The sequence below is a fragment of the Sinohyriopsis cumingii genome, chromosome 9, assembly GCF_028554795.1.
Source record: "Sinohyriopsis cumingii isolate HCF-2022 chromosome 9, ASM2855479v2, whole genome shotgun sequence".
NCBI lineage: Eukaryota > Metazoa > Mollusca > Bivalvia > Unionida > Unionidae > Sinohyriopsis > Sinohyriopsis cumingii.
In genome coordinates this window covers 52,567,720-52,585,460 of record NC_142969.1, presented here as the reverse complement: position 1 = coordinate 52,585,460, position 17,741 = coordinate 52,567,720, and the positions used below count along the sequence as shown (strand labels likewise).

At 34.0% G+C, this 17,741-nt stretch overlaps 1 pseudogene across 1 annotated transcript in view; it reads right to left on the bottom strand.

Moving 5' to 3' along the window:
- The window catches only part of LOC149791816 (transient receptor potential cation channel subfamily M member-like 2), a 167,240-nt pseudogene that overhangs the window by 84,077 nt on the left and 65,422 nt on the right, over positions 1-17,741 (bottom strand). The window contains exon 16 of the transcript XR_016423306.1: positions 7,189-7,414. The product of XR_016423306.1 is annotated as a transient receptor potential cation channel subfamily M member-like 2 (transcript). The remainder of the gene's footprint in view (positions 1-7,188; positions 7,415-17,741) is intronic.

The following is a 17,741-nucleotide window of genomic DNA, read 5'->3' as shown; positions in this document are numbered from 1 at the left end:
GGTTCTTTCCGGGGTTTTCCCGGGTTCTTCCTCCACCATTTATGCTGGCCGCTATGTATAGCCTATCTTGTGCTGAAATATGGCGTTAAAGCCTACAACAACAGCAATAACAGTTGCTAACTTACATCATAATTAGAACAAACTACACAGACACTGGTCTGTCATCATGTTGTGCATCAGTAGGTAATATTCTAGTTGCTTGGTTATATCTTAATTAGAACAAAACTATAAAGACCATGATCTGCATCACAGTGCATCAGCATATCATGTTCTACCTGTTCAGTGGTATAATAATTAGAACAACAGAGACCATGAGTTGACAGCTCAGTGCGTTATAATTAGAGCAAACTTTATTATATGCTCATTTTTTTCTCTGTTAACTTTACATTGTCAAGATCGTGCAGTATTTCATTATTTTGCATTCAAGTGAACTTCATATTGTACTCAAATGCATGACATGTGTGCCCAATAGTGTATTAGGAACTACTTTGTAAACAAATCATGAACACTCATGTAGTAGATGCTTTATGTTTTGGTTGATTGAATTTGTTTCTGAATGAAGCAGATGTTTTGTGGACTGCCACATATCAGCTGCTTTGCCACATTCTGCGTTATCATTTTTGAAACAATGTTTCTGATTTAGGCTAGCGATAGATGTGGCAGGTCATAAAATTGCTGTGTCCCTACAAATAACATGCAAGTGACAAGGTATCAACTGTCATCTTAAGCTGGTAATAAGAATGGCAAAAATTATATTTACAGTTTTACGTCCTAAATTTCCTCAACATTTCCTTTCTTAGTTCTGCAAATCCGAATTACATGAGGCCTGTCATGGGTTCTCAAGCTTGCTTACCCATTTCAAAATTGTACTGTAATTTTGACTTTACTTCAAGTGCAACTAGACCCACCTTATTGCACTCAAAATGAAATAAACAGTTTATTCCATAGCATCTTTTTGATACTTGCAATTGAAAGACTTCATATTTTTCCACATTATGATTTCAAACATTGAATGACAGAACAGAACACACTTGCAGATGTCAACACGCTGATTCCTAGATGCTGAAATCAGATGTACTTCATATTTGATTGACATAGATAAATCCAGTCACTAAAAAAGTACTAAAATCTATTCATTCCAGACTAAATGGAAAAATTGTTGCAATGCGCATTCATTCAGAATATGAATCTAAATTTAAATTTTAAGTAGACCATAATGCCAGTTTCTTTCGAAAGTGATGTCTAGCGCATGGCTAAGTTCAAATTTATTTGGGCTGACTTGTGTACATTAATAATGTTGTTGTGTGACCTCTCCAGTGGCCTAGTGGCTACAGCGTCCGCCTCGGATGCGGGAGGTCGGGGGTTCGATCCCTAGCCGAATCATACCAAAGACTTACAAAAATTGTACTAACAGCTGCCTCGCTAGGCGCTCAGCATTAATATGTTTGTGTTAGGACTGGTTGGCATGTCATGACACAAATATGCGCTATTGTTTCATAAAGACATTTTAGGAGATGTTAGCTAGACAAGAGTCTGATAGGCATACACAATTTGTAATAAAAACAAACATGACCTCATGTAGCACAATTATATAAGGGACACATATGATTGCCTTGATACAAAGGCATTGCAAGTTTCAAGAAGATATGTGAAATCGTTCTTTAGATGTAAACCATACCAGAGTGTTATGTTTGTCTGGACAGACAAGCTGATTCTTGCTTTGGTTATACAACAAAGCATACAGCTATGATCTCTAGATGCACTATCCTTCAAGTTTGGTCTTTATAGGCCTCAGAATTAATATATATATATATATATATATATATATATATATATATATATATATATATATATATATATATATATATATATATATATATATATATATATATATATATATATATATATATATATATATATATAGGAGATATAGGATCAATGACCCATTCATATTTTAATAAAGAAATCAGGTCAGAATTTGATGGGATAATATTGTTTTGCAAGGTTTCTACCTTTGCTAATATCTTAACACTGCTATTTATAATAATGAAAGTAAATTGACATTCTTCTTCAAGTTCAGTCCAAACAGTATCTGGACTATACAAAAAATGAAACATTTAATTCACAGCAAAAATGGATGTGTATGACAGATTATATGTTAAGGATAGTTATGTCTAACTTAGAGAGATCAAACATTATTCCAACTGTTGTACTCAATTATATTTAAATAGGATGCTTTACTCTTGTGCCAGTAGTAATTACTTACAGAAGAAATTTGAGAAAAATGACTGGAATCTGTTTTCTATTGCAAACATTTAACGATATGTAATAAGAATCAGTTTATGTATATCAAAATGGGATAATTTTAAAATTACCATGACTTCATTCAACTGTCTTTATCCAGAGAGTCTGCATAAACATTTTACCTTTAACAACATTTTTACCTTTTTACAGAAGCCATTCATGCCAATAAATATCGCTCAAGTTTCATTCCAAAGGTTCATCTACTTGGTTCCAACAGTGGACACAATGAAGAGATTATCTTTATATAATTTCAGTTGTATCATATCAATTTATTTATTTGAGGTTTTGCAAAACATTTGTCAACATGTTGCAGATTACCACTCTTGAATATGTCTGCATGAATGTAACTGAGTATTGCTTATCATCATGTCAGATACTAAACATCATGTAGTAGGCAACCTTGTGAAAACCATCGTCACTATCACCCAACGCTTTTTACATAAAACACATTGCATGTAAAAGAAACTGAATTAGAAACCAAGGATATAGGGGGAGAAATGGTGGGTAATAATTTTAACTCCATACCATGCAGATGCATCTTTTACATGTGAGTGGGTCATCAATAATGTTTTGCACAACGGATGGAAAAACTAGTCTACATGGAACTCTGGACATATTGACATAATGTAACAGCCTCCACATGCAGGATAGTTGAACACACAGAAAAATTTACAAACAGGAATAGACAGATTGGTTCATTGTTATATGAAGAAAAAACATGAATCCTGCATCCTACCCGATATTGAAATGTTGGTATAATTATGGAGATATCTATATTAATGATGCAATGACAAAATTGTTTTGTCCATAATAACTTTGTAAAGTAAGTCAATAACCACTGAAACCTTTTCATAAAACGTGATAGCATATGATTAATGGACTTCTTCAAAATTTTCAGTGTAGGATTGGAAACTTCTACCCATGGGTCAAAATTTTGCTTCAGACTTAAGGATTTGCTGTGTTTGGTGATAAATCACAATTTCCATGGTGAAAATTTTCCCAACAATACAGACTTAAAATGAAATATTTTTTTCACACTTTCCAGAGTGAAAAGTGATGGTCAACTTCCAAATGGCACATTGCTAATGCAACTTCTAAATGGTATATTGTTAATGCAACTTCCAAATGGCATATTGTTAATGCAACTTCCAAATGGCATATTGTTAATGCAACTTCCAAACGGTATATTGTTAATGCAACTTCCAAATGGTATATTGTTAATGCAGCTTCCAAATGGCATATTGTTAATGCAACTTTCAAACAGCATGACCTCAAAGGTAATGGCAATACACATCATCAAAACTATTTACTGAAGATAGCTTGCACAATAATACAATTCTGTTAAGATACAAAATTAGGTTTGCTTTGATATTGTTGTTGTTGTTGTTGTAGGGTTTAACACCATTTTTCAGCACACGATAGGCTATACATGGCGGCCAGTATTAATGGTGGAGGAAGAACCCGGGAAAACACCGGAAAGAACCACCGACCCTCGAGAAGCTACTGGCAAGCTTTCTCACACACCCACATTGGCTGAATCCGAGACTCAAACCTACGCAGACAGGGGTGAGATGGCAGTGATCCGTAACGGAGAGCGCTTTAGACCACTCGGCCATTGCTTTGATATATATCAACAAATAAATCACAAAACATAAATAATGAAATACTACATGAATCAACTTTGATCTAGAACCAATCAAATATAATAATAAGAATATGAACTGACAAGAAATAATATTTACAAAAATGGCTTTATTAACACCAATCCAGACTAAAAAATATATGGTTAGGTCGATCAAAGTGAAATGTCCAGATTTAAGGACATCAACTTAACTGTTACTGCTGATGAATTTAATATGTTTGTACCAATTTGACTTTGGTTGTATATTGGTCGAGGAGACTTATTTATAAGAATGTTTCGCAATTCACATTTATCTTAATTTTTGTGAAAGAATACTCCGGAAATGATGGAAATCAAGGAGGTTTTGTCAGTTTGTGTGCACTCTGCTTGCAGCAGAAGGTCATCTGCTGAAAGAAGTAAAGTGAAGAAAGATGCAAGTCATGCATTGAATGATGAGTTTTCTCCACTAGTGTTCTCCACTTGAACACATGAACCAACTTATGTAGGAATGTGAGAACAATCTACACATTTGAAATCCTTTCATTTTTAAACAAGATTACACACAATATAAAGTTTCCTAAAAGTAGAGAATATGCTATGATGCGATAATTTACAGCAAAGAATTTTTTCCCTATGAACATTTCCCAAAAAGTTTCTACAAATGCCAATAGATGTGCAGTCACATTAAAAGGAACAAAGAAATATTCTTCCCAAATAGTCACTGCTTTCATGTGGTAACAAGTACATGCACAAACGTAACATAATGATATTCCCATTTCATATCTTCTTATGCAAATATAATGTGTGAGATAATTCAATATTCTCCTCATTTTGGCTGCTGTCATGCATTTAATGGATTCTGTTGGGATATGATGGGCAAAATCAGCTTCTTGCTTAATAGCATGGTAGCGCTACTCCACACAGTGTATCAACATTATGCATTAATACATCAAAACACGTTATTTCATTTAATGATTTTTTGCAAAGTTTAGTCATTACAATGGGTACAGTATCTGTAACTGAATCAAGACTTTTAAAATAGAGTTGTATTCTGATTAAATTTGGGAATAGCAATGTTAGTAAAAACTTCTAAAGAAATAGGGCCTTATAATAGCAATGTTAGTACATACTTTTGAAGTAATAGGGGTTTATAATGGCAATGTTAGTAAAAACTTCTGAAGAAATAGGGCTTTATAATAAGCAGATAAATGTATGTGCTGTTTAAAGTAATGCAGCCTTATTCAAAATACATGGGGTTCTTTGCATTTAAGTCTGCCAATGATATAAAGCAGTCTAATTATTCCTGTTACAATTAGATGTAAGTATTGATGACAATGCTGATGTTGCAGGGAAAATAATATATATATATATATATATATATATATATATATATATATATATATATATATATATATATATATATATATATATATATATATATATATATATATATATATATATATATATATATATATATATATATATATATAGTTGTTATCTACATAAGAACTACTTATCATCTTGCAAGTACCAGTAAGCATCTCATTCTATTTATAAGGATAGGTCTCCTCTACCAATATACAACCAAAGTCCATTAGGTACAAACATCTCATTCTATTAAAAAAAATAAGTCTCCTCGACCATTATACAACAAAAGTAAAATTGGTACAGACATCTCATTCGATTAAAAAAATAAGTCTCCTCGACCAATATACAACCAAAGTCAAATTGGTACAAACGTCATATTATATTTATATGAATAAGTCTCCTCGACCAATATACAACCAAAGTCAAATTGGTACTAACATCATATTATATTTATATGAATAAGTCTCCTCGACCAATATACAACCAAAGTCAAATTGGTACAGACATCTCATTCTATTTTAAAGAATGAGTCTCCTCGACCAATATACAACCAAAGTCAAATTGGTACAAACATCATATTCTATTTATAAGAATAGGTCTCTTCGACCAATATAAAACCAAAGTCAAATTGGTACGCACATCTCATTCTATTTAAAAGGCGACCAATGTGGGTATGTGATAAAGCTTGCCAGTAGCTTCTCAAGGGTCGGTGGTTCTTTCCGGGGTTTTCCCGGGTTCTTACTCCACCATTAATACTGGCTGCCATGTATAGTCTATCGTGTACTGAAAAATGGCATTAAATCCTACAACAATAATAAATATTTAAAGGAATAAGTCTTCTTTACCATTATACAACCAAAGTCAAATCAGTACAGACATCTCATTCTATTTAATATAATAAGTCTCCTCGACCAATATAATACCAAAGCCAAATTGATACCAAACATCATATTATATTTATAAGAATAAGTCTCCTCGACCAATATACAACCAAAGTCAAATTGGTACAAACATCATATTCTTCTTATAAGAATAACTCTCCTCAACCAATATACATCCAAAGTCAAATAGGTATAAACATCATATTATATTTATAAGAATAAGTCATCCCGATCAATATACAACCAAGGTCAAATTGGTACAAACATCATATTCTATTTATAAGAATAAGTCTCCTTGACCAATATACAACCACGATCAAATTGGTACAAACATCATATTTATAAGAATAAGTCTCGTCAACTAATATGAAACCAAAGTCAAATTGGTTCATCACATTCTATTTGTAAGAAGAGAGCTTCTCAACCAAAATACAACCTTGGTCAAATTGGTACAAACATCATATTATATTTATAAGAATAAGTCTCGTCAACCAATATACAACAAAAGTCAAATTGGTACAAACATCTCATTTTATTTATAAGAATAAGTCTCCTTGACCAATATACAACCAAAGTCAAATTGGTACAAACATCATATTCTATTTATAAGAATAAGTCTCCTTGACTAATATACAACCAAAGTCAAATTGGTACAAACATAATATTCTATATATAACTATAAATCTCCTCAACCAATATACAGCCAAGTCAAATTGGTACAGACACCCAGTATATTTATATGAATAAGTCTCCTCCGACAATATACAACCAAACTCAAATTGGTGAGTACCACCAATGTCTAACAGACACAAATTTTGAAGTTCTGACTGGCAATTGAATTGATTGCATCAGTAATCCACAAGTTTAAACCAGTATTGCCGTCAATTAGTAGTGTTTGAACATCTTGTGAAGGGATGTAAATTGCCTGTCTGCTCTTTGTTATTATGACTGTGTCAGACTTTGATTGTTCAAACCATTTCAACTTTGCTATAAACATGTATTGTTTTCACTGACCGTTATAGTGCCATTTGCCTGTGTCATATCACCCATCCATATGCTATTGAAGAGATCCTGGCATGCATTTTGAGAGATAAATCGCTTGTTATCTGCCTTCACAGCAATTAGAACACAGGTTGTTTTCCCCCACTGTGACAACTCCCGGATCAGCAGGCACCATGTCTTTATCTCATCTGTACTATAGCATTCTTTCAAAACTCCAGTTGCTAAATTCATGAACTCACTGCAAATTTGGAAGAAAAAAAATCATGCAAAATTACCTGAATGATTAAATGACAATTCAAAACATGAAGCCTTAATAACTGTGAATTAAATGCACAAAATGTTATACATATATACATATCCATACAACCACCAATATAATGCAACTAAAAAAGTTTGGTTTTGAATGCAACAGTAAAGTTTCCTGCGCAGTCAGACAAGGGTAATAACTCAATACAGTGTTTCAGAAAAAGTTACTTTTCACATTTAAACTAGTTCTTCCCAATATTCACATGCTAAATTTCATTTTTATTGAACAGAAATTAAATCTGTGACATGTCAAGACAAATAGTTATACAGTATAATTGAAACTATAACTATTAACAACAAAACATTCCTGACTCTTGTAGAGTGAGTTAGCTTTTGAGGTGGAAGAAATATAAACACACAGTAAACCATCCTGGACAATGCACATGTGTGCTGACACAAACTGTATACATACTGGATACTGGAGTTTAAATTCAAGACTGCTGACCATGAAATGAAGACCAGGTCATTACCAAGTTTTCGAGGGAAATACAATGAGATTTTGTCTATTAACACGGAAGTCACAAAACTGTCTGGGAACAAAAAATTAACTTTGACTCAAGCTTCTAGTTAGAATATATCCAACTCTCTTGATTTCACTGAAATTTGGCATACAAAAAATAAAATAACACTACTTTTTTTATTTTCATTATGATTGAAGTTACAGAAGATAATAAGGACAGCTTTCATGTCCAGACTATGAGGCCTAAACTCCTAAGGAAACATAACAGGCATACATAATAATTTTTGACTATATTAATCTGATAAAAATGGATTAGTACTATAATCACCACCTTAAAAAATCCATCCCTCACATGCTTGTGTTTAGGTTGCAGTAATAGTTGTCATCTCCCCTGTGATAGAGGGATTGCATAATCCTTACCATATATCAGTTATTACTGGAACAGATCTGTGCACTATACTAGGTTCTAATGTAACTGGGGGAAAGTAAGCCCATATTATGATCAGGTTTTATCAAAGTTTATTTCATTCCAAAAACTGGTCTCTTCTTCAAATGTATTACCCAATCGTAAGTAATTATGAGAATAGGTAAGAGGTGGAGCAAGTTACATTCCATTACCCATGCTCTGGTCCTCTATAGCATGTGTAAAGCTTCAGATCTTGTTAAAAAAAATAAGAGCTAGAGTTAAAATTTAGACATGCCTGAACACAACTTGTTGGGAAATTGCTTTTCCATGCAAATCCAGCACATGCCAAGTGGTCGTGTCATTGAAGCTACTGAATAGTTCAAATAGTCTGCTTTGCAGTTGCTATAGGCTGCTCCAGTTACCAACTTACCTCGATGCATATTAAATGAAAAATACACCCGTAGTGAAAACAGAGAAGGCATGTATAATATTTTACTTTATTCAGAGGACCACGCATTGGTGCATGTACATGTATAATATATATGTACATGTCTAATGTATAGCATGAAAAGAGTATCAACACCGTGTACTCGCCCACAAATCTCATCAATAATTTTGTCACTGGTCATATATGTCTGACTTCAGTTGGAAAAATAGCACAGTCACATAAGGAATGATGAAGCAATTTTTTTTTCAGTACATCCAAAGTAGGTAAAAGTTAGTTTGCATTTTAAACTGCCATTGGTAGTGTTCATGAGCATAAACGTTTCCCAGCAAAATGGAAACTGTTATGACACAGTAAACGTGTTCCAGTCACGTTAAAAAATGAAACAATCCATCAGATTCCATTGCCTTTATTTAAGTTTGGTACTGACTTCCTTTGAAGAAAGGTTCTTTGTTTTTATTCAAGATCATAGCTTTCTTTACTGAATGGTGCATGTGTTATTGAAGTTACTGCTAAATGACAGCTTTTTAGTACCAAAACAAATGCCCATTTCTGATTGTGGTGGGAACACCAAATAACTGTATTGTATATTGATACTGATTTTCTTTCCCTTTGCTTAGTATGTTTTCATAATAAACTGTGCTTCAAAGGTAATCTGCTTTCTCTAAAATTTCAGGAAACTACTTTGTCTGGGTACATTTTTAAAAAAGCAACCTGGCATCACTTGTTTGACTGTAGTTACTGTTCCTCCCTGCTTACTGAATATACAAGTAAGATCTTTGATTTTTTTGGTTTGTTTTGTTGTATTTTACATTTGTGGCAGTAAAGTGCTACTGCCTTCAATGCATGGAACCCTACTGTGGTTCAAGTCCTACTTGGTCAACATGACACAAATTGTGTCTGCAAATGGAATACACTCCAGCCCAGTTGATCTATGTTGTCGTGTTCCACAGGAATCTTTTCTTGGACCTGTTTTCTTCATTCTATACACTCAGCCGCTCTCAAGTGTCATAGATCATCATCCAGTGTCTCACCAATTGCTTGCTGATAACACCCAAATATAAAATTTAGCCACCCAACTGAAGTTGATGCTACCACCCAAGGTGTAGAGACGTACATTTCTGATGTGCAGTCGTGTTTGACATGTAACAAGCTGCAGATGAATGATGATAAAACTGAGGCCTTTCTGATCACAACACAAAGACTTTCTTATTCATATAATTTACCTCAAACAATAAATATCAGCAACATCAACATTAAATTCACACAATCAGTAAGAAACCTAGGTGTTACTCTGGATAGTACTCTCACATTGTACCAACATGTCATAAACATATGCAAAGCTGCATATCTTGAGCTGAGATGCATCAGCTCAGTTCGCAAATATCTTTCAGTTGATACCACTAAAACACTTGTGTGTTCATTAGTACTTTCAAGACTGGACTATAGTAACTCAATTTTGACCAGTTCATCTCAATATCTACTCCAGAAACTTCAAAAAGTTCAAAACACAGCTGCTCGGATCATACTTAGAGTACCACGATCAGAGCACACCTCCCCGCTGCTCTGTACCCTACACTGGCTATCCATTCGACCCAGAATCAAACACAAAATTTGTTCTCTGTGCTACGTTTCACTGTCGAACTCTAGTCCAACATATCTATCCGACCTCACCCATGTGTACACACCAGCAAGATAATTACGCTCCTCTTCTGACAATCGTATACTCATTATTCCCACTATGAAAACAAAGTCATATGGACAGCGTTCTTTTGCATACCAGGGCCCAGCAACGCAGAATGATTTGCCCGCTGAACGTAGACACAAAGACATAGTGATCCCATGCAAGAGTGCTCTCAAAACTTACTTATTTCGACTGCAAGAACAAACTTAAAGACCTAATAATGTTTCCAACCATTAAAATTCTCAGCATGTTGCTTATGCTTTCTAATTTCATGGTGTTTGTTTTTGTTATCTATCGTTATATATATTTTTATATCATAGGTGTTGTCTAATGTTGCAAAGCACTTAGAGCTTCTAAAGATTAGGCGCGCTACAAAGTCCTCATTATTATTATTATTATCATGCATCAGAAATTTAAAAATGGGTCAACTGTCTATAGGGATGCAGGTGTTCTGGTCTGATGATATAGACTGCTACAGAAAATGTGAGTGAAAAGAAGAGGATATCTCACAACATACAGTATTCATGTTAGATGTCAACATAAGCGGATTATGATATAACAATGCACTGTTAAGACATTTATCAATATGGACAAAAAATCTGTTTATGTGATAATAGATACATTTCAGTGCATTTTATATCAAGTCTGCAGCTTACTTTCATGGGGCCTCTGAATTTCTCCACTCCAAACCAATGGCTGTACATACAAGTTTAAACGGCCACCAAGGTAACCCAAAAAATAAAAAATCACCAGATGATATATTTTGCCACCAATAAGGGAAATAAAAGGTGATTTACGACATTGGCGAAGCCCTGCATGATTGCTGAATAAACTTTTTACACATTATTTTTCGTACTTTTAAGAAGAAAAAACCTTTTTTTTGTGTACAAGAAATACACATATAAATGTTCAGAAGCAACACTATGATTGTCTTGTTTTATTCATACATGATCTCTTCCCAAAAATGATAATAAACTTTTTACATTTATTTTTACTTTTAAGAAAGATTTTTTTGGTGCACAAGTAAATTACATGTATATGAAATTTTGAGATCACACCATGCCCATGTTATATCCGAACTCATGTTATAACAGAGCGTACTATAGCGGGGTCACACTGTTGTAGTCACGTGTGAGTTTGGATTGCTCAACAAGGTGTTTATCGTTTTGGTTGAAATAGAATGGCTAGGAAAGAGATATAGTTAGGTAATCCAAGGACAAGTACAACCATACGATTGTTGTTGATATAGAGTTTAACGCCATTTAGGCTATACAGTGTGACCCCGCAATAGCGCGCTCTGTTATAACGCGAAATCAGATATAACGCAGTCGTAGCGTGGCTCCCGAAATTTAATATACCTGTATTTTTCTTGTGCACAAAAAAATCGTAAGTATTACGAGAAAAAAAAACGTAAAGCGTTGCTTATCATTTTTAGGAAGAGATCACGTATGAATAATACAAGACGATCGTGGCTCGACTCCTGAAATTTTATATGTATTTTTGTCGTACATGAAAAAGTATTTTTCTCGTACACGAAAAAGTATTTTTTTTTCTTTCTTCTTAAAAGTAAAAAGAAGAAAACACGCATAAAAAGTTTATTCTGGGATCGCGTAGGTCTTCGCAAATGTCTCAAACTTGGATTATTTTTCCTGCTGCAAAACATACCATGTGGCCTTTTTATTTGTTGGAGACATTGTTGGCTGTTTAAACTTTTATATACAACCATTAGCTTGGAGTGCAGAAATTCAGAGGCCCCATGAAAGGAAGCCGCAAACTGGCTCTAAAATGCACTGAAATTTATATATTGTTACATAAACAAATTCTTTGTCCATACTAACAAACCATCTAAACAGTGCATTGTTATATCATAATCCGCTTATCCTGAAATCTAGCGTGAGTTCTATATGTTGTGAAATATCTGCTTTTTTGTTGTTGACATTTCTGGTAATGGAGATCAACCGGGCGAGGCATTGTTTCGTAATATATCTTTCATCGGATTTTCGGCCGATCGCTAGTAATTAATATATTTACAAAGACTGACATTTGTATGTGGATTGTAAGTAAAATTCCTCTTAGTTTCCCTTAAAATTAAGTTGTTCAAAACGCTCACGTTTTCTGTAATAATCCCTGTCATCACAACACCTGCATCTCTATCATCTGTTGACCCTTTGTTAATTTTCAGACGCATGCGTGGAAGGCAGCAGGACGCTGCTACCACAAATGGAGAAAAAAACAATACATCTTACTTATTGGTTTATTCAGTAGGCATGGAGGGACAGTGGCTAGAATAGTCTAAACGATAGCCAATTCCTTTTTAAAAGTGTACCCAAATAAAATAGATTGCTGAAATTTCAAAGGAAACAGATTACCTTTGAAGCAACGACTGTTATGAAAACGTGTTCAACAAATGACAAAACAATACCAGTCTCAATCATGCAATACAATTATTTGATGATGCCGCCAGAATAAGAAAAGGGCATGGTTCTCCAAAGCTGTCCTTTGGTAGTGACTTCAATAGCGCATGCACCCTTCATCAAAGAAAGCCGACTACAATCTTTCAATAACAGTAAAGTACTTTTCTTCAAAGGAAGTCAGTACCGAACTTAAATAAAAGTGATGGAATCTGATTGATTTTTGCATTTCCCAATGTGACTGGAACACGTTAACTGTGCTGTGAAAGTTTCTTTTTTTAAGGAGAAAGTTTATGCTTACGAACGCTACCAACGGCGGCTTAAAACGCAAATTAACTTTTACTGACTTGGAACGTACTTTAAAGTAAATGTGTTTCGTCATTCGTTACGTGATGGTGCTGTGTTTTTCCACTGAACTCAGACTAATATGACCTGTTAAAAAATCATTGAATATTTTAAAGCTGTGTGTGTGTGCATATTTGCGATGGAATCACTTGTATTGTGGATTCAATGTATATGGTGAGGTTCGCAGGTGAGTACACGGTGTTGATACTCTATTCATGCTATACATTAGACATTTATATATAATATAAACAGGATTCATGGTTCTCTAAATAAAGTAAACTATTATATTATGTCTTCTGTTTTCACTACAGGTGTATTTCTCATTTAATATGCATCAATTCAAGATGGCAACTATGCCGACGAAGAACGTATTTTACCGCCCGCCTTTATTACCCACCCCCACAACCAATTTTCTGGTTTTTTTGGGGGGGGGGTTTGAGTTGGTGTATATTTTCTTCAGCTAACTGACTTGGCTGCTATAACACGGTTTGGTTCATAACACGGTCGGATTCTATGGGTCCCAACTAACTACAGTGTTACAGCGGGGTCACACTGTACATGGCAGCCATTATAAATAGCGAAGGAAGAACCGTGGAAAACCCCAAAAAGAATCACTGATCCACAAGAAGCTTTCTCACATACCCATGTATATTTTCAATGGAGAAAAAAAAACTCAACTGCCTTACTATGATTTGAAATTCCTTTGGTTTTGTTGTCTCAGCAATTCTGTCCATCAATTGTAACAAGATTTTATTTCCCCTAAAGACCTGTGTCATATCAGCCAGGCATGCAGATTCAACAACTGGGTTCAGATGAAACACTCACATTAGCATACCAGTTGCTTCAGCACTCTGATTCTCTCACTTTGTACAAGACCATGGAGATAAGAAGCTATAGAGAGTAAACATCCTCATGTAGACATTGAGTGCATATGCCTTTGGCTTCTGGATTAAAGAGAAAAAGGAGGTTAGCTTTGCATTCCAGCTTGCCACAAACAGATCCACAAATGCTTGACAACATCTGGCACAGATTTACCTAAATATGCCATTTGGCGTTAATTAGCTGATTCTAGCAGTATATTTAGTCTGCTTGAACACTACATGTGCCATCAATAGTGTTGTTCTTATTGTTTTTACAGTTTTAATGCCATTTATCAGCAAATGATAGTCTACATATAGTGGTCAGTATATCTGGTGGAGGAAGAACCCAGCAAAATCCAAGGAAAAACCACCAAAGAACACACCTGAACGGGCCACATGCCACTAACATCCTGAAATTGAGATTGAATCTGCAAGAGAATGCTTGACAAAAGTCAAGTAAGATTCTCCCATTTGCCAATATGTGCCCTCATGTATCCCAAATTTGGGTTTGCTTGATCCAGTGGGCAAAGGTTTTGTTGTCATATGTCCAAGAAAATCATTTGTAATGGACTCAGCAATAGGTGGTCCAAGATGACGGCATCTGCTGCTGCACTGACAAGACCCAACAGAGGAAGAAATTCTGATCCCTTGCAAGAATAAGAAGTACAATCAAAATGATTTTCGAGGCATGTTCTTGAGGAAGACAGGTCCTGCTCACAAATGTTTTGAATTCCATATCCAAGTTGGTAAAATTTTGAGATGAGACAATATTGACTATGATAATACATTAGCAAACCAGGGGGCTTCAAGTCTTCAATCTAGAAATATAACTCACCTGGAACTTTTGCAGACTGTTGCCCAGGTAATAGGACGTTGATTGAAGTACATACCTTGGAGTCAAATTATGGGCAGCACTGTGCTAAACTTTAATTATATTTCCAAATTACAATATTGAAGTTTCATAAATAAAGCTTAGAAAATTATAATAATACCATAAAAGCTGAGTTGTAATTTGCTTTGATATAAGCGACTTTACATATCATACCTGTCAACTTTAACGCTGAGAGGGAAAAAAGAAACTCCCGATTTTGGGATCGCTCTACAATTACCTACCAATTTCATAATATCTTACAATTTTTGCTGAGAACTCCTGATTATTACATTCTGTCTTCGATTTTATTTTTCCTAAGAAAGAAAAGTCCTACATGTTCTGTTGTATCACATATGAATTATTGTTGTGACGAAATAATTACTTTACTAGAAAGAATTTGCTTCTTCACTAAATAGAATGTTAAGTTTGAACATTATTCACATAAATTAATGATTTTGGCTTTACCCTAGAACAATACAAAGATAAAAATAGACCAGAACAACAAATAAACCAAAACAATAAAATTGTTGACAAGTAATTTCAATCCCAAGAATGATCACTAAGAATGCTGCAACTGGACCAGGAAAATCAATCAATAGTTAGTGAAAACAAAGCTTTAAAAACGCCATGATAAATTTCCTGATTTTAGGTCCCAATCTCTTTTTTTACTCCGTCTCCCTATTTGGCTATTGAAAAGTTGACAGGTATGCCTTACACCCCGTTTTACAAAACAATGGTAATCATGCTAATGTTATGGAATAATAAATAATAGAGAATTACACATCAGTATACTGGTACAGCTGCTGGTCAAAATTCCCTCTTAACACAAGCCAGTTTCGGGGTTTTAATGATTAACTGGCCTGTATTGCTGTCAGAAAATGAAACACAAATTCACTGACTATCAACAAAGGAGATGCCGAAACATCAAGCTTTCCATTGTGTGGAAAGTTATGATGTTGTTCAGCCAAAACACAAAACTAAAATTGATTTATGTTGATCTTAGTTGATCTATAATGAGAATTTTTGCCTTTATTATTACCAATCTTTGTGAACATGTACGTGATGATGGTAATGTGCCTTGTACAATTAAACGTGCATACCTTTTCATAAATATTATCTCAGGTTGTACGACTGCTTATATCATTGAAATGAGTAACTCTTGAGAATGTGATGCAGCGTAAATGAAACAGCAATTAAGGACTAGCTGAAATGTTATCTGGAAGATTGCAATTTGGTCAAAACAATGAATAAAGCAAAATATAAATTTAATATGCTTGGGAATAAATAACAATTTAAGTGACGCTATGAACTCTTTGCACTCTTTAAGTACTGTACATCATAGATCAGCCTGGTCTCCCAGGTAAACTCAACCGGTCCGCGAATTACTAAGCCTTTGTTTACCTTTATTTAATTTCGCGTTAGAGAAGTCAGAAAATATGCACATGCAAAAAAAAAATAAATAACAAAATAATCATAGTACTTTATAGCAGTTTAATAAGTATCGGGTCACTGAAAATGATATTTTTTACATGCATATGCCTTAGAATACGGAAATTATTATTTATTCATGTCCCAAGATTTACAGCCATTACAGAAGTCAACAGGAATACTTAAAAACTGTCAAGTTTAGACATTGGCCCATGAATAAGCCGACCCTCCTTCTTCCAAGTCTTTATTTTTTCTTACATTATTTGGCTTATACCCTAGTATATATGTTAGTCTAAATTGTGAATATGATACCACCTGGTCAGATAATTTTTGCTAAAAATATTTATTCACCTATACCTGCTCACTTAGGAAGCTAAACAGATCCTAGTGAAGTCTCTAAATTTTAAACCTTACTAACACACTAGTAAAACATCTCATGAAATATTCCTACAAAGTTGTATTCAAATTTGACCAAAAAGTATCAGAGAAGGAAATAAAATTTGTTTGTTGCCGGTTGTTACAAAATGTAAAAGGTTGCCAAGGCCAACAAAAAATATAATTTTAGCGAATCATAAGAAACATTCTACCATCTTTGATACAACTGGCCATTTGGTAATATGAAATAATGGTACTAATTGTTATTCAAATGTGTCAGTAAATATTGGAAGAAATGTTGTGTTTTTTTTTTTAATCTGTTTGCTATGGAAGTCTCATGGTTGACAGGAAAACCACCAACAAAACACTGTCAATGTTTAATTACATCTAGCAAGAAGATATACATGGGATGTCAAAAATATGTTTCCAACTGGTAAATATGGAAACTAAATATGGAATATGCAAAAATAGAAGACACACAAATAATCCAACATAATTTTGGTAGAAGATAAAAATATATTCCAACACAGTGTGCAGAAAGCTGGTCAGGTGTTTTGGAATGAGATATCAAAGTAGAAAAAAAAAAAACAACATTTTTCTTCCATGTGCCTTGGAAACCAACATTTTCTGGGAATCTTCAAAAAGTATAACTTAGCAGAACAAGTCTTCAGATATATTCATATAGTTTTGATATAATGTTACAAATAATGGCTTCCCCACAATTATTATGTAAAACAAAGGCAAGCCATCAAAGCATAACTTTGTTAGAAGACATCCTAATGAATATTCATATTCAAAGAATGTTTGATGAAAATTGATGTAGTAGTATTTTTCAGATGTCAAATATTCTTTTTGTACCTGTTGCTAAGGAAATCATTCAGCTGCTGTAAAGTAACCACAACAAAATCTTGAATAGAAAATTCCTAAAGGGCATTTTTATAAAATCATGTCAAACTTTACTGTGGGATTTTCCA